Source organism: Rhipicephalus sanguineus, chromosome 2 (assembly GCF_013339695.2).
Source record: "Rhipicephalus sanguineus isolate Rsan-2018 chromosome 2, BIME_Rsan_1.4, whole genome shotgun sequence".
Classification (NCBI taxonomy): Eukaryota; Metazoa; Arthropoda; class Arachnida; order Ixodida; family Ixodidae; genus Rhipicephalus; species Rhipicephalus sanguineus.
The window spans coordinates 133,903,781-133,926,697 of NC_051177.1; the positions used below are offsets into that span (position 1 = coordinate 133,903,781).

The following is a 22,917-nucleotide window of genomic DNA, read 5'->3' on the forward strand; positions in this document are numbered from 1 at the left end:
TGCTCACTGAACAAGCGCACGAACATGCGGAGAGGCTAGGAAGACAGAAGTGGGATGTATTCTGGGAAGCAGTACAGAAACTGCATAAATTTCATCTTGTGAATGGAGTCTCCTTAACGCAGGTAATATTGCGTGGCAGAAGCGTAGAATCGCGCCAGGCGTCAAAACGTGTGAATTGCGCAATGAGTGGGTGTTTTAAAGGTGCACCTATTACAAACCGCTCAGACATATTCAAACATCATCAGCTGCAAAAGTGTCACGAAAGTGACCAGCTGCGTAGGTTCGCGTGTCGCCTTGAGGATGTGTTGCCTTACGGATACGCAAAATGAAAAATTAAGAAAGGAAATCCGTATGGATTTCCTTGCGGCTTTGTGCTACAGACAGGTGGTTGTCTATTTTCCCTTTCTTAATCCTTCCGCCACCTTGCGGGATTCCGCAGAACTGATTTGCAATATGTGTCCAATTGCTTCGAGTTGTCAATGAATTCGCCCTCGCGCTGCCAATTGCTAGCTTCCTGGTTAGCTCAATTGGTAGAGCGACCACCCTGGAAAGGCGTTGGTCCCGGGTTCGAACCCCGGACCAGGACGAATTTTTCGGCAACTAAAAGCCTTTATTTCTGAAAAATCCATATGGATTTCCTTGTGGCTTCGTGCTACAAACGGGTGGTTGTCTATTTTCCCTTTCTTAACCCTACCGCCACCTTACGAGATTCCGCAGAACTGCTTTGCAAAAGGAAGAATTATGGCATAGTGGGCGCTTAACAACTGTGCTTGCTGTAGGCAATCTAGAGTAGTTTGAAACGGCCAATGTTACGTGCGCAGTCGTTCGTTTGCTTACCGCACGGTTGAGGCATGCACCAAGAATCGAAGCAAGGCTAGCATTTGAGAATGTAATTTACACGTGGCCCAATTACGCTATCGCGTTCTGCTCTTGAAAGCGAAGCTTAAGCGTCCTCCTTTGCTTACCATTACATTTTTTGCTTACCATTACAATACCAACGATCGAAGACTGCGCTCACCGCTGCCTTTGCACTACTACTGTCACTTAGTTTGATTTATTTTTTTCTCGGAGTACAAGCTCGCCCGATAAATAACTCAATCTTTACCAGTGTTACCGCTTCGTTCTTGATCGTCACAACAACGGGAAACTACGAAACGTTGCATGGACGATAATTAAAAACAACCGTTTTTTTACCATACTTCAAAAGAAGCTTACTCATATGTGATCTTTATCAGTGCAATTTAAATGAAATTATTTCAGTTTAAAGCGTTCGGCAGGAGGAAAGAACTTTTATTGAAAACGGCCAGCTTGGGAAGGATTCAAGCAGCAGATGAAGATGAATATAGCGCACGCCCGTACATGATAATGTAGTTTTCTTTCGACGCATTACAACCCACGGCTGGCATAAACTGCTGCGCAGTTAAAGTACATTATTAATAATAATAATAATATTATTATTATTATTATTATTATTATTATTATTATTATTATTAATATTATTATTATTATATTTCTCGCAAGCTGCTCCAGACATATATTCCATAAAAAGCAGCAGATTTGCCTGCTTATTAAGCACTACAGTGAGTTCGATATCTACAGAGGTCGTTAAAAGTTCCCAGGCCGCAACGCCCGGCTGAGGAACAACAGCTCACTGCTATCGGGGCGCTGCAAACGGAATCACGCAGTCGCGCACGCTAGCGTCGAGCGTGTGCGTGGAGGAGCGGGGGGGGGTGCTGTATCCCTCTCCCATTTTTCTCTGCTTCATAAGAAAGCGAGGTATAAACTTGGTGCGTCATGTTCCCTCACGGTTCGCTCTTGGAATTTTACTACTGCGCAGCGTGTAGCAAGGCGGCAGTGTTCCGAAACTGACGCATCATGCTCGCGACAACATTTGCTAGACATCGTATACAATACCGTGATTTTCGGCTTGCTGGAGTAAAATATCGGGTGTTTCACTTTCCATTGGCACTGCGGTGGCTCTCAACAGTCTGCGCAGGCCAGTTCGCTGCATACAAACAATTGTCCGAGCCCGAAATGTATTAAGAAGATCTTGCGTTGAGGGTAGTTGGATCATCATATTGCTCAGCGCTGCTCAGTAGTAAAATTCGAAGAGCGAAGAGTGAGGGAACATTACGCAGCATCCTTATAGCTCACTTTCTAATCAAGAAGAGCAAGAAAGGGAGAGGGATGCACACCCCCTCTCCACGCAAGCGCTCGACGACAGCGTTCGCCAAGGCGTGGTTGCGATGGCAGCGCCCCTATAGCAGCGAGGTCTGCTTCTCGGCCGAGCGCTGCGACCTGGGACTTTTTTACCACCTTTGTACGTTGCCCTATCCTTATGCCTTCCCTCTGAAGCCCCCAGAAGCCTTGTAAATAAACCAAAACATAACTAAATAAAAATAATCAATTATTGTTTCCGTGTCACTGCGTTTATATCGACATATTGGCGTAAAAAAAACCAGTTCAGTTTTTTCGGATGGGAATTACACTGTTTATTCTCGTGCAAAAGATTCCTGCGCGCTTCTTGTTAAACAGTGCTTGGTAAATAATGTGCATTTACCGATAATGCACATTTGTGAAAAGTACACATTTTCGTGTGTTACAGCTGTGGTGTGCGGGAGAAAATTATATAAGACCAAAGCTATAAAAAAAAAGATGGTGTGTTACCACAACTACAGGCCTGTCGGGTAGAAAAAAATGTTGTCAGTATATACTCACCGACAGCATGAGCAACCCCTGCGTCCACAACAATAGGAACGATAACCATTAGAAGAAGGCCAAGTGCGGCTGCTGTCATTGTAATTTGTTTCGCAAAACTGTGGTAGCAACACTTCTTATATAGTACACGATGAAAGCAGGATGCTGCATGCGTAGTACATAAGCGTATTTAACGAACGCTGACCGGTTGTGTTTTATGATTCCATGTACGCAACTGCTGTGGTATTTCGGTCACATTGGTTTTTTTGTTGGTTGGCGTTCTTCTTTGCTTTGGTGAAGCGCACTTGCGCATTCTTAAACAATAGAAAGGTTGCAACGGAAATCGAAGTAAAGAAGTGAACAATGCGTCAAGTCACGTTCATTTTGTTACACATACACTTATCCGCAGGGTAGGGAGGCAAAGGGAGACAAAGGGTATTGAAGAGAACATCTGTAGTGCTTGCTGAAGTTGTTGGCTTGGCAGATGGCCGCAATGCAAACGACAAGCTTGTTCGAGTCGCTGGTCGTCCATGGCGTCAACAAGGTGTATATAATTCAAACTGCTATGGAGCAGACCGAATTTATTGTGGTGGTTAATGTGTCGTATATTCTACAATGAACTGCAAACTTACATCACTTTGACAATTTTTCAGTGCAATAAACATTATAAACAACACTAATAACTGCAGCGAAATCTCGCAAAGTGGAAGACACGTGCCCGTTGTACCACGGCATGGCGGTCCTCGGAAGGCCTGGGCAAAGGGCATCGCCCCACAGCTCTTTGGTGCGGAGGGGGCGCAGGATGACTGGAAGGGGAGGGAACAATTTTGCTGCGCAGTCCACCGTGACATGGAACGGCGCCGGGGAGCTGCGTAGCTCGGGCATGAGTCTGCGTAGCGGTAAGAGTGGAATTTATGCATGGAGGGGAGGTTGGAGAGAGTACGCGTTTGAAGTTAGGTGAGTTCCACCTCTTTCTCTCGCGAGAACGATGGAGGCGGCGGGTACATGGTGTTTCTATCTTTGGTGTATTATGTTAATATCTCTCAATATGTGAGTGGAGGGCCCACACTATCTCTACCTCATCACGCAGGGCAGATCGGTGGGTAATTTCTCGGGCGACCACGTGAGCGCGGTCATTAGCCGGTAGTGTCGTCGCCGAGATCATCATAGACATTCCGCACTACAGTTCCCTCCCACATGCTTGGTTTTCATTTTTTTTGATAAAATGGTTTCTTTCTCTCCTAAGGTAGATGAAGTGTTATGACAAAAACTAATGCAAACTATAGATTTCTTAAAGAGAATGACGCTTACTTGTCTGTAAAAAATTTGGACTGATCCAAAGTTCGAACCCGGGACACACGCCTAGCTGGTGCGGCTGCTCTGCCAGTTGGGTAACCGGATTTATAATGCCTGGTTTCGGATTTCATGTAACATAATGAAAAAAAAACAGGAAACACAAAAAGACTCGTAACATTCATGCGGCGGCATAATTAAGGTGAATCCTTCTTGGTTGCCATATCAAGTGTTTCGAAATGTTGAAAGTTACCAGGTTACCAGGCCACATAGGCATCCATATGGTGGATCATCCTAAGTTTGATAGGTTTATTTTATACACCGTCCAGTCACAATGATGGGACCACCTGTCAAAAGACAGAACAATCCCCTTTCGCGGAGCGGACATCTACAAGACGTGTAGAGATATAGTCTATTAGGTTCCTGAAGGTGTTCACTGGGATGTTGAGCCATGCCGATTGCAGTGCCGTGGCCAGCTGCGCTAGATTGCGCTCCAGCGCGCCAGCCTAGACCCTTCTGGCACTGGTTGCTGGGTGTTTGCTTTCAGAGGTGTCACCCCACAGACGCCAACGTCCATCTGCCCAATGGAGCATTGATCGTTATTCATCGGAAAACACCCCGTGTCGCCACTCAGTGCGGTACTGCCGTGCAAATTCCAGCCTTCGGCGCCGATCAACACCAGTCAGCGTAGGTGCATGCACCTGGCGTCTGCTGCGGAGGCCCAGACGCAGCAACGTTCGCTGATCAGTTCTTTGGGAGACACTATTGGTAGGCCCTTGGATCATCGGAGTGCACAGTTGCACAACGGTAGCGCGTCTATTCACCAGAACGCATCTCCGCAGCCATCGTTGACCTCTGTTATCTGGCCCGTGTTGCACCACATTTGCCATGTAGCTGATTTTGGACAGTCCCGTTTTGCCATGCACCGTACACCTTTAGCACGGTGCCGCGCCAACAGTCCACAAACTTAGCCGTTTCGGAAATGCTTCCCACTTTGGCCCGAAAGCCAATGACCATGCCCTTTTGAACGACGGATAAATCATTCTGTTTCTGCATTACGCCAACGATTGCAATGTTTTCCGAAGCCCTCACACACCCTTATATACCCTCACCTGCACTGTACTGCCAGGTGCCTTCTTTGATTGGTTATTTGACGTCGACGTCGAAAGTGCGTGATGGTCACACTAATGTGATTGGACTGTGTATATGTTGGTTACTCCATAGTGGACTTCTAGGCGACCGAGCGCATGTATCAGGATTTTGTACCGCCACGCTTATTAGGGGCGTAGCTCCTCTTAGTCTAACCTTGTCACGTCTCCGTTGTCCGGCGTATCTCCCGGCAGCCGGCAGTATCTGTCCGGTGGTGGTGGTGGTGGTGTGCGGCGTGACCACCCTTACTGCGCATGCGCATACCCTCTCCACACACCTCCTCTCCACTCCCCCACACCATTACCCATGTCCTCTGCCCCTCTCCCCTTTCCCTCTCCCCTCACCCTCTCCCCTCCCCTCTCCCATACCCCTCTCCACTTCTCCACTCCCCTTCCCCTCCCGCTCTCCCATAACCAGTCTTAAAAGCGGAGGGGGCGTGCACACATGAAGGCTCCCTAAAGACAATGCGCTGCGACAGTACGTGATATGTATCGCCCTCTTCTCTCCTACGCTTCCCCCTCTTTCTGCTCTACTACGGTCCCTCCCCCCTATCTTGCCTCGCGGCGCAGCGGTGCCGACGCAGGCAGCGTCGCGAGGCAGCGTCGCGGCAGCGTCTTGATTGAAAAAACCGACCGCTCGCGCTGCACAACCGTTTCTAATAAATGTTTTTACCACCACCACCTCCCCCACTGATCACCCCGTATATATAGGCACTGGATTTTGACCTCCAAGGTAGTGCGTGTGTGCGATTTCTCCTGTGCGCGATTAAACAATGAAAATTGACAGCGTACATGTAAAATTAAAGTGAGCTGCAAGTCGTCATAACTCTCATCGAACCTTTAGTATAAACGCACCCGATCTCACGTCGGTGATGATGTACTGGGCAGAATTCACGGAAGATTCACGGTTTACCGATGAACCTCCGCAGCTTCGCCCACTCATCATCATTCACTCCGTGGATATGCTGTGATTTTTTTCCATACAGAGTGCATTCATAAATACATAACTGCGTCACAGGGGAACCCTGTTTTCTCTTTAGGTAGGGAGCCAATGCCATACGCAGTAACCGTTAATGCTTCGTTTAACGGGCTCATGATGCACCCCTCGAGATAGGTGAAAAAACATATCCAGCGAGATCAGATACTTCTTTGAATAGCTAAGCCAAATTTTGAAGCCGTACTCGGCAAAGAGTGCTTAGAAGCAGAGCGCGAAGTTGCAGCTCTCTCTTTTCATACGGGGGTCTCTTCCCACTCCTTGCCTTGCTTCAGCCTGCTGTTTTACGTCGGGGGCCGACGTAAAACAGCAGGCCTAGGAGCTGACGCAAATGAAGGCCGGCGTTTGGATCAGATACGCATCTTTCCATGGGATTAAGCTTCCCTCCCTGTGGCAAGCCTAATAAGGTTTATATTTACCATTTCATTTGTTACGCCGTATAACCAGTCTGATGAAAATCGTCCAAAGAAATAATAAAGGAAGGCACAACTTCACGGAGAAAACCATGCAAACCACCGGGAATTATGGCATTAGTGCGCAGGATAAAAGAGGCCAAAGTACGGAACATTTTTGTTTGTGCGAATGCTCTGAAAAAGTCATTCTTTTGGTCCTTCAAAAATTATATTTTACTCACGATCTGTTTGAGGAACAAGTGGTATAGTCCTAGAGGCATGCGAATGGAAGCTCAAGGTTGAGTTAATCGACAATTCGAAGCTCAGGTACACTGAATACGGCAAACCGCAAGATGCCGCAAGGTAGAGGAAGGATTAATGACGAGAAAAAATCATAGTTATTTCTTTGGTGTTGTATGCTCTCAAACAGATTCGTAGTTATGTACAGTAAAACCTTGGTGATACGATCACGGCTCGTACGACTTTCGGGGTGATACGAATTTTTCTGTGATCCCGGCCAAGGCCCATTAGCCTGCTATGTATTGGAGCACGGTTTTTGCGAACCGATTTGCACCCCGGGACGTTTGATACCAACGTACGCTAGCGCACAGGTGCGAACAGGTGCTGCCCGCGCTGTCGCGGAAGACGCGGCAGTCACGCGCGGGCGCGGCCATGCGCGCGAATCTTGGAGGCCTTTAGGCGCCATCGCGTTTAGATTACAGATGACGTTGACGCCGCGCTTTCTTTTTCCGACACATTGACGCGTGCTCCTGTGCTCGAGGCAGCAGCGTCTTTGTGCTGTGTTAACACGTGCCTGCCACGTCGATGCAAGCCATGTCCCCGCAATCAGACGTTCTATGAAACGACACTGAAACTTGGGCTACGGGTCCATCATGAAGTCCCATTAAAGGTGGACGAAGAGCCCAAGAGACGAAGCAGGCGGTCTTGGCGTAGGTGCTTGGCCTCTTATCTATCGTGTGCAAAACGCTTCTTAAGTCACTTCCGCCGCTGAACTTTTGTGCCATGCAGAAAAGCGTAGTAAGATTAGGAAGGGGCGGCTGGCGGTCACGGGGCGCAACACATGTGGTTCATTAATTACACAAGCGCGCATGCACCGTATATTTACGAGTACAAGTATGATCGTTGACGTCTAAAAACGTTACTGGCAATCATTCAGAGCTGTTCATGACGTCGCTACGGTCCTGAGAAACGCTAAATCAAAACGTATGCCGACTTTCTTTTGTCGCATACTAATTTAATTTTCCATGTTTTCTGGGGATACGAATTTCGGATGATACGAATATTTTATTGCGATAGCAATTATATGGACAGTCTCGGCTGTTCTTTGCCGTCGACGTCGCCGCCGTCATGCACCGTATGTGTATATGTCTATATATATATATATATATATATATATATATATATATATATATATATATTGTGAAGAGCAAGAGCGGCACTGGGGCTCGGCGGCTTCCGCGAGAGTTCGGGGGCAGAGGAAGAGAAAGACGAGAGGAGAATAGAACAGCTTGGCCCAGGAACGGGCGTTGTCTCTATCTCGTCCTTTACAATGGCGCAGCCTACGACCGACGAACCTCTGCTCGGCGTCCTGCAACCGCACACCGTCCTACGGAGCGGACGCACCCTTTCGCGATCCGCTCCTTCTCCTACGGTGGCTTCGGGCTTCGAGCTCAACCCCGCTCCTGTACCAACAGGATCATCGGAAGGCTTCCCCGTACCTCAAGTCGCCTACTCCACTGCCTTGCAGATGGACGCTACCTCGGTCCCAAGGGACGCTGTCCACGCTCCCTCGGACTTCACTGCCCCAACAACAGCACAAACGCCCTCTGCATCCATGCCAGAGGTACTTAGTCCTACCTCGAATGCGGCTTCCTGCGACTTTGCCGGGTTCACGCAGACAATTACTACCTTAAGGAAGTCCTTCGAGGACACCAATGCCTGCATTACAAGAGCGTTGGCACGTCCAGCGCTGCCTTCGCCATATCTCACTGAAGTTCCTGAATTTCGAGGGTTTCAGGACGACCCAACCCTCTGGCTGCAAACCATCGATACATTAGCCCGTCACCAATCATGGCCTGAGGACGTCAAATTGTTGTTCGCCGAAAGCCGACTGCGCGACTCAGCCAAAGCATGGCAACGGTACGACGGCTGTCATCACCACACTTGGACGGAATGGAGTGCAGGTTTGGTGAGCGCCTTCACCCCGCTCTCATCATCATATGACCAGTTCATGCGGATGCGATCGCGCCAACAAGCTCCCACTGAAGACGTCACCAACTACATTTATGACAAGCTCCAGCTCCTAAGCGCTTGTAGGATCACGTGGCAGTCTCCAGCAGCGCTTCAGTACGTCGTCGACGGAATGTGGGATGCTACTCATGCGGCCATCCTGTCTTCTCAGTCTCCGGAGACTTCACCCACTATCTTCGCTCACAAGGCCGCGGAACTCCAGCAGAGTACTCGACGTCGTCTCAGTTTCGGCAGGCCTCAGCAGCCCGATCCGCCGCCACCCACCTCCTCGCGACGGGGTTGCTTTTCGTGCGGCCGTATTGGACACAACGCCAAGGAATGCCGCCAACAACCGCACTCCCGGATTCAATATCAGGCGTTTCAAACACCACTGTTACCAGTACATGTCGAAGGAATCGGCGAATTGTCCGCGCTCGTGGATACCGGCGCTGAACGAACGGCACTGCACCGGCGTCACGCTCCCGACACCATTTCCCCGTGGACGCAGCCACCACTTCGCGGACTAGGAGGCAGCGTGACTCCAGTGGGCATGCTTGACGTCTACATCTGAACGACAGCGGGGACAAAGTTTCTCCCAGCCATTCCTGTTTTCGAGGACCTGCCTGCCGACATGATTCTAGGAACAGATTTTCTCCTGTCAGATGACATCCAGATCACCATCGATCGCGGCCATATTGAGCTCCGGTCTTCGTCTACCGAGACTACTGCGACGGCCCTGCCAACGCCGCGAGGTGAGCTGCCTAGTCCACTTGCATCAGGTGATATATTGTCTCGTCATAAAGCGGTATTCGCCGACTCAACAGCCGATCTCCCGGGCACTAAAATGTTGTTGCATCGAATACCGACGGGCAACCACTCCCCGATATGCGTGCCGTTGCGAAGATACGCTGAGAGGGAGCGCGCCGTTATCGCAGATCAAGTGCGCGAGATGCTCTCGGCAGGCATAATTAGGCCTTCGTCAAGTCCTTGGGCAGCCCCTGTCGTGCTCGTGCGAAAGAAAGACGGATCCATGCGCTTCTGCGTAGATTACAGGCAGCTCAATAAGTGTACGACGCCCGACTCCTATCCACTACCCCGTATCGACGACGCCATTGATACAGTTCGCCACTGCAAATTCTTCTCGTCACTTGACTTACGTGCAGGGTACTGGCAGATTAACGTCGCAGAAGAAGATAAAAACAAGACAGCTTTTCGCACTCCATCAGGCTTATATGAATTCAATCGCATGCCGTTTGGGCTCAGAACGGCCCCCAGTACATTTCAGCGTGCGATGAATTCAGTCCTAGGCTCCCTCAAGAACCGAGCCTGCGTGGTCTACCTGGATGACATCCTGGTCGTTGGCACCACCGAGGACGAACACCTGCGAAATTTAGACGAAGTGCTCCACAGACTCTACGAGGCGGGGTTCCGCTTGAACCGCGACAAGTGTCAGTTCGGTCTGTCTAAGATAGCCTACCTTGGACAATTTCTCCTGACGGTATACAGCCACTCCCGGAGCGCATCGCGGCAGTGTCAGACTATCCCACACCAACCAGCTTGAAGCAGGTTCAATCATTTATGGGCATGGCGTCGTACTTGCGGAGGTTTATTCCCCACTTCGCTTCGGGGATTGCAGCTCCCCTGAGCGATCTCCTCAAGAAGGGCGCCCAATTTCAATGGGGCGATGCGCAAGACACCGCTTTTCGGACGATAAAGCAGAAGCTCACTCTCTGTCCAGTATTGAGTCACTTTTCTCAAGAAGGGCGCCCAATTTCAATGGGGCGATGCGCAAGACACCGCTTTTCGGACGATAAAGCAGAAGCTCACTCTCTGTCCAGTATTGAGTCACTTTAATGATGACTGGACCACTGAAGTCCACACCGATGCTAGCCAAGTCGGTCTAGGGGCAGTGCTCGTTCAACGCGATTTAGACTATAGATTAGATATATATATCTATAGATTATATATATATATATATATATATATATATATATATATATATCAACGCCACAAAGAAAAATAATTCAGGAAAACTTTCCGACGCGCGGAATCGAACGGGCGACCTCCCGCTTTCCAGCGCGCGGCGTTAGACGGTTAGGCCACGAAGAGCCCCGTCTTTCAGCCTGCTAACGGCGAGCTATTTATATACACCACTTACATCAGTATGCTTTCTGAGTTACCACGTAGATGGCGCGATGTCCGCGCGTGGCGCGCTTTAAAGATCGTGGCCCCGTTCTTGCGAACGTGGTCGCCTTCGTGCGCTTATCTCGAGGAAAGAAGGGGGCGGCTGGCGGGGGAGCGGGGGGTTGTATGTCGTGTGCTTTCCCCGCGATGTCTGCGCTGAAGTGACAGAGCGTACGAAGGTCGCTTCGACGCTGCAGCGGCCGCGTTTGCGAAAGGGGCGCGCTGTTCAAACGGAAATAGGTAACGGTCGATTCCACGAAAGATCGAAAAAGGGTGTATATTTGATGTTTCCGATTTTCTTGATAATTTTGTATGTTGTGCACATATGACTGCACAGCACGAAATCGCAATTCGTTTTCAAATAAAAATTTTTTTTTCAACACAGCAAAATTCGACAAGTGTCGCCGGTTGACGACGACCATTTTACGAAGAATGCGTTTTCGTAACTTCGGAAACCATGCTGGCAGCCACTGAAGCTATATATTACAAATATCTTTCTTTTTGGCGGAAGTAGATGTAAAGAGGAAATAGCTTTTATCATTTCATGGAATTCTGAGTAAATTATGTATTTTTAAAAATTCACGAAAAACGCTGCGTTTTTAAAAATCAGTCAAATTTGGGACGCTATGGCTACTTCTGTGAACATCTTAGCTTGTTCATATTTACAGTATGAATAGGCCTTTATGTGAATAATGAACCTCTGCATTTGTATTTCTCTAATAATTTTCAAAGTAGTAAATTTTCATGCTCGAAACACCAAAAACAGAAAAGTGCTCCTCCATTCAAAAATCTATAATAAAAAAAACCCAATCTCAATTTTGTTCAAAGTCCCCCAAAATGTTCTCAAAGGACTGCAGAATGATATTATGAAAAAACATGTTGCATCATTTTTATTAGAACAAAAGCAGAAAATGTCAAACATTGTGTTTCCAGAGCGTGGTGGCCACTGCGTAAAGGACATCTCTAGTAACAAGAAAATACAGTAACACGTCTTTTTTCTTCTCCGAGCTTCGCTAAACAGCAGTAATGATCTATTGTTGGAAAGTGGGAACTGTTTTGTAAAGGAAAAAAAGATCGTTCCAACTAAATGCATTTGCGACACCACTTACATTCCTCGTCGACGGGCAGCACGGACATTTTCATTCCTCTGGATAATTTTTTTTTAGTAAATGCGCTTATATAAAAGTAACGAAGCTAAACGCGAAATATGTGTAGCTGAGTCGATCACGCATTGTAAGAATGTGAGAAATCGCAAATGGCGGCAGTGGTGAACGGCGAGTACCGCAGTGCAACCTAAGCGCAGCAGCCACACATTGTTTGCCAGGCTTTGTCGCTATGCACGAGAAAAAGCTGGGGTGTCGATTGCGTTGGTTACACGATACATTTTTCACCGCTCGTCGCTCTCCCGCCCGGTCTCTGGATCCGCACCGTGCGGATCGTGTGGCGGATCGAGTGGCCCGCGCTACAAGCACTCGTGTAAACGGAGTAGCATGCGTTAGGCGGACAGGTGTAAAGGGCGGCGCGATGGACGCCCGCCTGAGCAGACGACAGCAACGAGTACGGCTGTGCCAGTCAGCCAAACACCACCTGAGATAGAAGTTAAGCATCCAAATTGTGCTTCACTTTGATGCGATCACTAACCTATACGCTCTGAAGGTGGCTATGGGTAGGCGTTATAGCCATGGCCGAGATTTTGTACGGACTGCCTCATGGTGCACAAAAAGAAAATTCCGCTGCAGCAGAATTTTCGTTACGTAGAAGATATCGGATCGAGACTCTTTTGCAGAGAGTCATGAAGCAGGATGCGCGCTCAATTCAAGAGGGAAACCAGATCTGCCAGCACTCCTTCAGGAGAAAGAAGGATATGCAAAACAAAGCAGATGCAATGCAAACAAAACGTGTTTTGTCCGTGGCCAGAACTGCTGCCACCAATCTTCACGTAATCGATTCTTTTTAAACTCTGCATTGATCACATAAGGTTTGACAACGTACACATTAGGGCCAACAAAAACCACACCTCTTGGCGACCGCTCTCCAGAAATTCATTTCCATTCATGAAGAGACCTTGGCTTTTATACCAATCTCTCAATTCTGGCACAGCACATCATCATAAGAGACGCATGGAGGGAATGCGTTCTTTAGCACTCAAGACATGAATTATACTCAACTGAAATAGATGAAAGAAAAGGAGGCTACAACTGAAAGTGCATACTGTGGACTGAGGGATGTCTAACACTGGCGTGAAGTCGCAAACCACGCGAATGCATTTAATTGGAACGGTCTTTTTCTTTACAAAACAGTTCCCAATTTCCGACCATAGATCATTACTGTTGTTTAGCGAAGCTCAGAAAAGAAAAAAGACGTGTTACTGTATTTTCTTGTTACTAGAGATGTCCTTGGCGCAGTAGCCACCACGCTCTGGAAACACAATGTTTGACATTTTCTGCTTTTGTTGTAATAAAAATGATGCAACATGTTTTTCAATATATCATTCTGCAGTCCATTGAGAACATTTTGGGGGACTTTGAACAAAATTGAGATTGGGTTTTTTTATTATAGATTTTTGAATGGAGGAGCACTTTTCTCTTTTGGTGTTCGAGCATGAAAATTTACTACTTTGAAATTATTAGAGAAATACAAATGCGGAGGTTCATTATTCATATAAAGGCCTATTCATACTGCAAATATGAACAAGCTAGAGTTCACAGAAGTAGCCATAGCGTCGCAAATTTGACTGATTTTCAAAACGCAGCGTTTTTCGTGAATTTTTAAAAATACATAATTTACTCAGAATTCCATGAAATGATAAGAGCTATTTCTTCTTTACATCTACTTCCGCCAAAAAGAAAGATATTTGTAATATATAGCTTCAGTGGCTGCCAGCATGGTTCCGAAGTTACGAAAACGCATTCTTCGTAAAATGGTCGTCGTCAACCGGCGACACTTGTCGAATTTTCCTGTGTTAAAAAAAATTTTATTTGAAAACGAACTGCGATTTCGTGCTGTGCAGTCATATGTGCACAACATACAAAATTATCAGGAAAATCGGAAACATCAAATATACACCCTTTTTCGATCTTTCGTGGAATCGACCTAACGACTGGGACAGTTAGTTCGCGCTCGTCCTGTGTGTACCTGTTCGTTCGTTTCGTGCGTCCTGCTTTATGTTTGAGCAGTGCGCTTCCAGTGTCGAGCTGTGACGCATGATAGTTCGAGCTCGTACTGTGTGCGTTCTTTTCGTGCGTCCTTTGGGCTCGAGCGACGGGCTGGCAATTTCGAGCTGCTTTCCGTTCTTCGCGTTACATTCCAATTTATTGCTATCGCATTCATTGCTTCGCCGTTGCAGCGAAACTGACATTTTTTCGTAACCCCGCGAGATTCGTATCACCGAGGTTTTACTGTACTCTGTTCTGCACCCGATCTCGCAGTCCCTTTATCGCGTGAAGTTAGTGCATCAATAAGGGGGACATGGCACCGCCATAACATGCCGCAAAGAGAGCAGCCCAATTCCCGGAATGTGCTGGTAAGTTCACAGTTATCAGCGCAATTCAAGCAGTGTTGTTGTACTCCTTCTTTGGCTCCACATATATTTTCTTTAGGCACAGGCACGAAATGGCACATCAGCTTGCAGAGGCTGCGCATATATTGTTGCTAAGGCTGCGCAAGTTGCCCAAGTCATGTGCTTCTGCGGTTATGCTCAATACAAAATAACGTTTTAGAGTAACGTTTTAGAGTATGGCTACGAGCTGGCGAAAATGTGTCCGTGATATCGACAAAGTGCGCCATCTGCGCGGTGTGATCACGACATCTCTCGGAGGTGGTGCTAAACCCGCTCTCCACAATATGCGTGTTGGTTCGCGCTGCCCCGAGATATGGTGTGACGACTACGGGCGCTCGTCTGGAGCGCCAGCGGCAACGGAAACAACAGTCGAGTCAACGTCACTAGGCAAACATTTCTCGCAAATACAGGGTCAACGACGCTCAGCACAAACGCGTTGCCTACTAGGATCCTCTGTATCGCGAAGCAGAATGTGGCGGTGGGTGAGTTCGTTACAACACCGAAGGGCGCTTTCTGGGAGCCTCGGCTATATTTCTACGGGAGCCAGTCGGGAATGCGGTTGGGTATCAGTGAGGCTTGTGTTATCGTCTGTGGTTCGGTGAAAACATTTACTCCACCTTCGGCGTACGCGAGCGAATGCAGCGTGACTGTGCGGAGGCATCAATCTGGCATTCTATATCGACGCACTGCCCCAAGCCGCCGCCAGTGCACTAGACCTGTCGCGGTCATTAGTGGTTCGCCACCACCAACGGCCCCTACTGGAGCACCTCCCGGAAATAAAGGCGGTCGAGGAAAGCATTATGTCCCGCCTTCCGTTGATATACATACGGTGCTTGACACACGGCTGTGGCCAGTATGGTATCAAGGGGCAAATGATGATTTTTCTAGGGGAATTCCTATGTCAAAAGAGGACATTTTAAGTATAAATAAAAGAACAAATAGCTTTGCTTGGCTTCCATTTTCACATAGTGGCAGACCTCTGTAATTTTCGTGGAATAAAGTAAAAGATGTGTCTTGACTGTGTGTAGGTGCTGATTCGTGTAAAGGGTTGATAATATTTTGCGCATGCGTAATAGAGATCTCAAGTTTTTTTGTGCTATGGGAGCGGCGGCTGCGAGCGTGCCAGTAGTAGACGAAGAGGACGACGGCAACGGGCTCGCTGGCATCTCGCGCTCTACGGCCGCTGACGGGCAGTCGCGGGCGATGCTTGGATGAGTAAATACGAATCCCCTTGTGTCTCGGCCTCGTCTCTATCGTAGTCTGGGCCAGCCGCCGCAAGAATCCTACAACTGACGCTTAACGAGGACCCCTCCCCTGCGGCCACGGACTCCAAGGCGACTCAGTGGTGAAGAATCTACGGCGAATACCGGTGGTCAACGACCGCCGTTTTGCGATATGGCCTCGTCGTCCTTCGACCGGATCGCGGCCCTTCTCGCCCATTTGACAACTGCCGCTACGCGCGGAGGCCACGCGTGCATGCAGTCCCGTGGTACTGACGACCCCGTTGGCCGTTCCAACCTTTTCCGAAAACGCAAGACAATCGACCGTCAATTCCTTCGATGACTTTTCCACTATCAGGGCCGTTTGTGACAACTCAGAGGACGATTTGCTCAAGCGGGTCCCGACTAAGCTCCGCCACCACCTGCCGACGTTTCTCTCCAGCCAGTCTGTGCTTCAACGAATGCCTCGGCTGCTAGGCTCTGCGACTACTTCGTCGATTACTTCACCACTCACGCCATCCTATTTGTGCGCGTCATTGGCCTCGAGGACGCTGCTACAAAGGAGCCTCTACCTGGAGTGATGAAGCAGCGTGCCGTAGCTGGCGTAGCGGTGAGCGGGGATGCGCAGACGAGGCGGCGGGCTTTTGCGACGCTGCCGCACCGGATGCCGACGACCTCTGCGGGCACGAGAGGGCGCTCCATAACGTGAGTGCCGAGCCGTTTGTTGATGTGGACGTTTTGATCATCGGGAAGAAAGCCGAGGAATTTCAAGGCCGCGAAGAAGAGGCCGATGGGTGTCGGTAGTAAGAGCCATATGTTGCCTAGGTCGGAGCGGAGGCGGTCGCCGTATGGGTAGATCACTCGAGACGAGATCGTGTTTCGGACAGGGAGGCGGCAGCCGACGGTGCGGACGGAGCTGACAAAGCTGAACAGACGGCAATTCTGAAGAAGGACAAAAAAAGAAGCAGATAAACAAAAAAATTCGGCAGATCCCACGTACCGTGAGAATCGATGGTATGCGAAGCATGCAGGGGAGGGTGACTGTAGCGTAATTTTTCAGATTGAGCGAAACGTTACGGAATGACGCTTCAGAAATGTGGTAGTGGTATACGCACACTCATGTCTTGAAGAGTTGCATATGTGTTCGACAACCAGTTGTTTACAGCTGGGTAACGATGCCAACAGCAACATGGGCGTTTCCAACACCAGGCGCTGTAAGCTGATATGTAGTGCTTATATTATTCAATACTAGATAGCGCGAATCCGAACAAGACAAAGAAGGAACACAGATGCGCAGGACAGGCGTTACTCGCCACTAAGCTTCATTCAGGAAAGTTTTCCTAGATATATACAGAACCGAGTGGCACGCGCACGCGCACTGCACGTACGTTACAGCCACAGTTGCAGTTGTTACAGTTGTTATGCATATACTGGTCCATTATGACGGAGAACGTACGCACGCACGGAGAACGAACACACACACGCACGCACGAACTCGTGTGCATGTGTGGAAGGGGTTCTTGACAGTTCTTGAACAAGGTCATCATCACCGTGATCAGTGAGCCCCAGCAGCTAAACCGGACTTGGTATTCGGATCCGTTCATGATCGCGGCTACGATGCGTCTAAGTGCAGTGAACTGCGAGGTATAGCACAGATGGTGGAAATCCTGGATGCCTCTCACGATGAAATGATCTATGATGCCTCCTGTCCTGGACGTGGCAGCGAGGTCTTTTGATGCCCTGTCCACATCCAAGCCGTATTTCACGCAGTATAAGGAGCAGTTGTTGGGTCTTGATAAAGCAATGTTGAAGGCACCGGTAGTGATGGGAAGCCTGGTTCTCTCGGCAGATTTATTGTAGGAGGCATTGATCCCGGTTTTGCGTAATCCACGTGGTCCACGTTGCGGGCCATGTGGACGACTGGATGGTAGTTAAGCGTCTTCCAGGACTGTTCTGTCTACAGCTGCCTCACTTTTCTTGCGTTCGCCGCGGTGGTGTAGCGGGTACGGTGCTCGGCTGCTGACCCAAAGGTCGCGGGTTCGATCCCGGCCACGGCGGTCGAATTTCGATGGAGGCAAAATGCTAGATGCCCGTGTACTGTGCGATCTCGGTACACGTTAAAGAATACGATATGGTCAAAATTTCCGGAGCCCTTCGCTACGGCGTCTCTCATAATCATGTCGTGTTTTTGGGACATAAAACCCCAACAATTATTATTATCACTTTTCTTGCGTGTCAGTGTGCGTTTGTTCGCGGTTACTGTGTTGGTTGAACTCTATCACCTGTGGCGCATACCCGCAAAACATGAACTATGGTATGCGGGTATGTGCCACATGTGACTGAGAGAAAGGGTTTCATGACGTACGCGACAGGTATTTTGCGTTATTCATGCCATGACCAGTGTATCGTGTTCGCCATACACTGATCTCCTCCTATGCCAATTTTGGTATACTACAAGTTATGAAGACGACCTGGAGAGTGCCCTGACGTAGGCGGCTGGATAGGTAGATAGATAGATACGAGATAGAAACGGCCAAAGTGCCTGATATTCGCTAAGAAATGCTTCGCATTAAAAAAAACAGCATGACAATGAGCTTGAGAAACTGCAGAAAGAGATCGTATCGGAACTTGATGTGCTTCGTGTGGGGCAACCGAAGAGCACCTTGGATGTACTGGCGCATATTCTCGAAAACATGTCGACAAACACCCGGACAATAAGTTGGGCATCGCAAGGAGCAAGATACCAAGAAGACTAATGTTGAACACTCCAGGACACGTCCCCAGTGCGAGAACAAGTCTGCAAATGGGCGGCGTGTGAGGAGGATGGAAGCAGCGTGTCGTGCCGAGAAGGCTACTACCTCCAAGCGCAATAAGAGTGACAGTGAAGAGGAATAGCAAGAGGCAGCCTTTGCTTAGGTGCCCCTCACGGCAGCCGCCAACGAGGATACGTCAGCTGACACAAGGACAGGAACAACGAGAACAACGAGGTAAACAATTATGGGAATGCAGCCAAGGTTCGGCAAGCCGATTCCGAAGATGCCAGCGCTGATCACAAGGAGGAACCAGAGGTCAACAACAAAGAAAAGAAGATAGCCACAGACAGCGGCAACAAGGTGGCTACCACGATGACTGCTGACATGAAAGTGGATATTGAGCCCCCAATCTGCACGGATAATGCCGGGACCTTGGTGACATGGTGGATGAACTGTGCCAGCGTGTGGTCGCGTACGTCACGTGTGGTGTGCTGTGGCCAAGAGTGGTGGCTACCGCGTCCTCCTTCCTAATTTCAGCATAGGGGAGGGGGTAGTATGGGAGAGGAGGCTGGCGGAGGGCAGCCGCGGCGCGGCGGCACATATGGATCGCGCCGTTTTGGTGTTGGCGGCGGTAGTGTTTTGGCACGCCACTCAGAGGGCAGAGGATGCGCGCTTCCTCCGCTGTGTACGTGGTCGGAGGTTCAGTTGGGTAGTGGTTTGAGAGGACGATGCCGCGGAATGGTTCCGGAGCGGCTGGAGGTGCGTCGAAGATGGCCGGGCGGGGCTGTAGCTCCCAAGTAAGCCGGGACACCCAGCCGACCGGGACGCCAGCGGAGTCGTGTGTGGTCCAGGTAGTCACAGTGCGACGGCCGAGAGAGGGTGGGAGACCTGGATGGCGAGCTGGATGGGCGTGCGCCCGCTTGGCCTGCCGTGATCCAGAGGGGTGGCGAGTTGGGCTCGGTAACGGCCGATGACGGCGATTCATCGGAAGAGCGCACCTGGCACTGATTTGAAAGTGCTGGGGTGCAATGCTGAGAAAGAAAATTAACACGCTTACTTTTTCTTGGACCACCTTAGGGTGCTAGAGACGTCTCAACATAGGCGAAAGTAATGTTTCTACCAAGTTCAGGATTTTATTTTACAGCCTATGCATCGTACACAGGCAAAACAAAAAACTAGCAGATAGTCCGTTTATGAAATATTTTATAAATATAGCATGTGCATTTCATCTATAACCGTTCTTTGCCAAAACATTCCCGCAAATGCTTTACTTTACTCAATTTTGACTCCCCACTAAATAGTAAAAAATGTAAAGCTACTGTAAAGCGTTTATTGGCGGCGGGATTGACGACGACGATGCACAACGACGACTGTCACGACAGAGCGCAGACTCGCAGACTCTCACGAGCACGAGTACGAGGAACGTGCTCTCCGGAAACAGACAGAGAGGACGACCCACTAGAAGGCGCTCGAGAGGACGACCCATTATGGCGTCCAATTGCTTCTCTACAATTGCCCCGGGTACGAAAAGTGAGCCGCCTGGCGACCTAACAGGTGGTTTAACTCCATGGGCGCATGGATTGTTCTAAAGTTAGAGAAAGTCGGGGCGGAGCTTACGAGAGGTTGGAGTCCTTACAGAGAAGGCTATGTCGAGAAGCAAAGCTTCAGACGAGAACTAAGGCTTCAGAATGAACATGACTCTTCGATCAACTCTTACTACAATGGCTGCGCTGAGAAGGCCACAACGCACAGTAAGAGCGAACACTAGACGTAGAGCATGATACACCGAGATGTTTGAGACGCCACAGAACTACGACGGTACGGACATTCGACGCCTCTTGTCCTTCCGGCTCACCGTCGCTCAACGATGCATAGTGCACAGGGGCGAATTTGAACACCAACATCCTTCATTTACTGCTAAAGTTTCGCGGCTCCAAGATTAGAATTCCCGCCGATATCGAAAAAGCCTTTATTCGAGTTTCCCTGGTCAAACACGAACAACAAGCATTTTGACACATTTGCTTTGAGGAAGTCTTTTAAACTTGAACACGTACGCATGACGAGGCTTCCTATCGGTGCCTGCAGCAGTCCCGTTTAGAGCACTGCACGGGCCCGGGCCGGCCCGAAAGCCTGGGCTCGGCCCGGCCCGCGGGACGGGCCGGGCCGTCCGAAGCGTTTTCCGGCGGGCCCGGGCTGGGCTCGGGCTTGAAAGTGCGGGCCCGGGCCGGGCCCGGGCTTGAAGCTGGGGCCTGGGCCGGGCCCGGGCTTGAGGCTGCGGGCCGGGCCGGACTCGGACCCGCTCATTAAAAGGCGTAAGTCGGGCTTTCGAGCCAAGCTGAAGTGACACGTGCAAAGAGCTGGCTCTTAGTAAAGCTTAGCAATAAAAATAGAAAAACAGTTGAAGTGCTATTTTTTTTCACCAGTATATATATAGATTGGCACTGTATATTTTCACTAACGTTTCGTCTGCGGGACCAGACTTTGTCAAAATAACAAGTACGTCGTGGTGGGTTTCCTTAAAAACACGCCAGATCACACATATATATATATATATATATATATATATATATATATATATATATATATATATATATATATATATATATATATATATATATATATTGACACGTGTTTAAACATAAACGACGATGACGATGGTGAGGTTTCACAGACTCCGGCTAGTGGGACAGTAGCTTTCGGTGGAAAAGACGAGGAAGACGTTTTTCTGTTCAGCTGATTTCAACACGCTCCTTCTCTGTCGCAAGTTGTCCTCCTCGTTTGTCCGCGTTGCACCGCGACACTGGTGGAGGTGCTGGGTACAAACCTGCCTGATGCTCCACACTCCCACTGGGAGTCGTTCATCCAGCCCGGACGCACCTATCGCAACTCCCGTGCATCGCTTTAGTCGTCGGCTGCGCGGCCTTGCTCCCGAGCTCACCCCTTCGCCGGAACCCTCCACAAGGCGCCGCCTACCTCTACCAATGGCCAACGCCAGCCCGCAACAGGTACTCCAAGCCAGCGTTCCTCCCAACCCATCTCAGGTAACGCTTTTTCAACCACTGGTGCCTGATCGCTTTGGTGGTGGCGCACACGAAGACGTTGAAGACTGGCTTGAGCACTATGAACGTGTTGCCAAGATCAACCAGTGGTCTACGGAGCAAAAGCTCTCCCGCGCCTATTTCTACCTTGACGACAGCGCTCGTACTTGGTATGAAAACCGCGAAGGCACTCTGTCAACATGGCGCGACTTTCAACAGCAGATGATTGACACCTTCGCCAATGTCGATCGACGGGACCGCGCCCAGCAACTACTAGAGTTACGGGTTCAAAAACCCAATGAAACAGTCGCGATGTTCGCTGAGGACATGGCCCGTCTCTTTCGTAGAGCTGACCCCCATATGACCGATGATAAGAAGTTGCGCTACCTCATGCGCGGCATAAAAGAGCAGTTGTTCGCCGGACTTCTGCGCAACCCGCCAAGCACCGTGGCGGACTTTATCAAGGAGGCTACGGCTATCGAGCGGGCACTTCACCAACGATGCCGACAGTACGACCGCTTATCCAGCAGCGCCCAACTTCATGCCGCCGCCATGACGTTTGACAATCATAGCTCCTTGCGTGACTTGATCAGGGAGATTGTTCGCGAGGAACTGCAGAAGTTGCGGACTCCGGTAATGGAAGCGCCCATAGCGTCTGTCGTTGAAGTTGTCCGCGACGAAATCCGCCAAGCATTCTCGACGGCTGATACTCCTCAAGATCAGCGTCCCATGAGCTACGCCGCCGCCCTTCGACGCCCACCACCCGTTCCACCGTCGTACCGCCAGCCAACTGCAGCCATTCCTTGGCCACCACCGCAGGAGGACACATCGAGGCGACCTGCCGTCCTGCCGCCATACGACCAGCCATCCGCTGGCATGCCATGGCCTTCTTCACAAGAGGAGCCGTTGCGACGCCCACAGCTTCGCAAAACAGACGCCTGGCGCACCGTAGATAGGCGTCCACTTTGTTTTAACTGCGGAGGTGTGGGCCATATTTCCCGTCATTGCTGGCACCGCGTCGATTCGTTTCGCCCTCTGAGGCCCTGGTCTGACAGTCGACGCGCCAACGACGACTACGTATCGCGCCGCGACGACACTGGTTCTCAAGGACCTCCAGCGCCTCGACCCCATTTTGACGACCGACGTACCAATGACGACGAGAGCATGCCTGGTTACCAGCCGGGTTTCGGACATCGACCACGCTCTCCGTCTCCTGCCCACTCGCCTTCATCACACCGCCGCACTTTTGCTGACGTCCGAGGAAGGAGGTCACCCAGCCCACGCCGGGGAAACTGAAGGCGGCGACCTCTGGGGGTAAGGTTGCAGGCCGTCAAGACGACGAAAAAAAGCCCCCATTACTCTCACCACAGGACGCCGTAAAGCCGACAC

General features: G+C 49.8%; 1 non-coding gene across 1 annotated transcript; it reads left to right on the plus strand.

The window, feature by feature from the left end:
• Nucleotides 1–512: 512 nt before the first annotated feature.
• Trnas-gga (transfer RNA serine (anticodon GGA)) lies at nt 513–586 on the plus strand. Its single transcript has one exon. It is a non-coding gene; the product is annotated as a tRNA-Ser (tRNA).
• The last annotated feature ends 22,331 nt before the right edge of the window (nt 587–22,917 follow it).